Source organism: Penaeus monodon, chromosome 30 (genome assembly GCF_015228065.2).
Source record: "Penaeus monodon isolate SGIC_2016 chromosome 30, NSTDA_Pmon_1, whole genome shotgun sequence".
NCBI classification, from domain to species: Eukaryota; Metazoa; Arthropoda; class Malacostraca; order Decapoda; family Penaeidae; genus Penaeus; species Penaeus monodon.
This window is the reverse complement of record NC_051415.1, coordinates 19,928,401-19,928,960: the sequence shown is the minus strand read 5'-3', so window position 1 is coordinate 19,928,960 and position 560 is coordinate 19,928,401. Positions and strand designations below refer to the sequence as shown.

General features: G+C 28.8%; 1 protein-coding gene across 1 annotated transcript in view; it reads right to left on the bottom strand.

The window, feature by feature from the left end:
- Positions 1-560, bottom strand: part of LOC119592619 — a 12,192-nt gene that overhangs the window by 8,138 nt on the left and 3,494 nt on the right. The gene's annotated exons all lie outside the window — the stretch shown is intronic.

The following is a 560-nucleotide window of genomic DNA, read 5'->3' as shown; positions in this document are numbered from 1 at the left end:
TTTTTTAATTGTAAGTTAAAACTCCTGTATTCTGTAAATATCTGGGAGAGAATTTTTTTTTTTCTTGGTGATAGCATGCAAACTGGTAAAATTTGATGGTCATCTCATTCTTCCAACCAAATATCAAATATTTTGTAAAGATGGCCATATGTTATGAATAAAATGAAACCAAGAGCATCAAAATGAGAAACAAACATAGTGATATATCACTAGAGTAAATAGTATATCCTAAACCTAGCAATTAAATTGTTTTACTAGATTCAAAAGACCCTCAATTTTCCAAACATATACAGTACCTATCTTTTATACTACAGAATAAAATAGATGTTTGTCTCATCTTTACCTTTAGGTAAATTATTCCTGTGTGATGCCCAAAAACATTTTAGAAGACAGTATAACTTGTAAAACATTAATGGACAAAAATTTGTGATGCCTAGTTAGATAAAAAAAAAAGTATTCACTGACCAACTCTGTTACAAAAAGACAGTGAAACTTTCAAATACATAAGTACAAGGGTATTCAGGAAGTAATTGAAGATATGTTTCTCATAAAGCATAGTG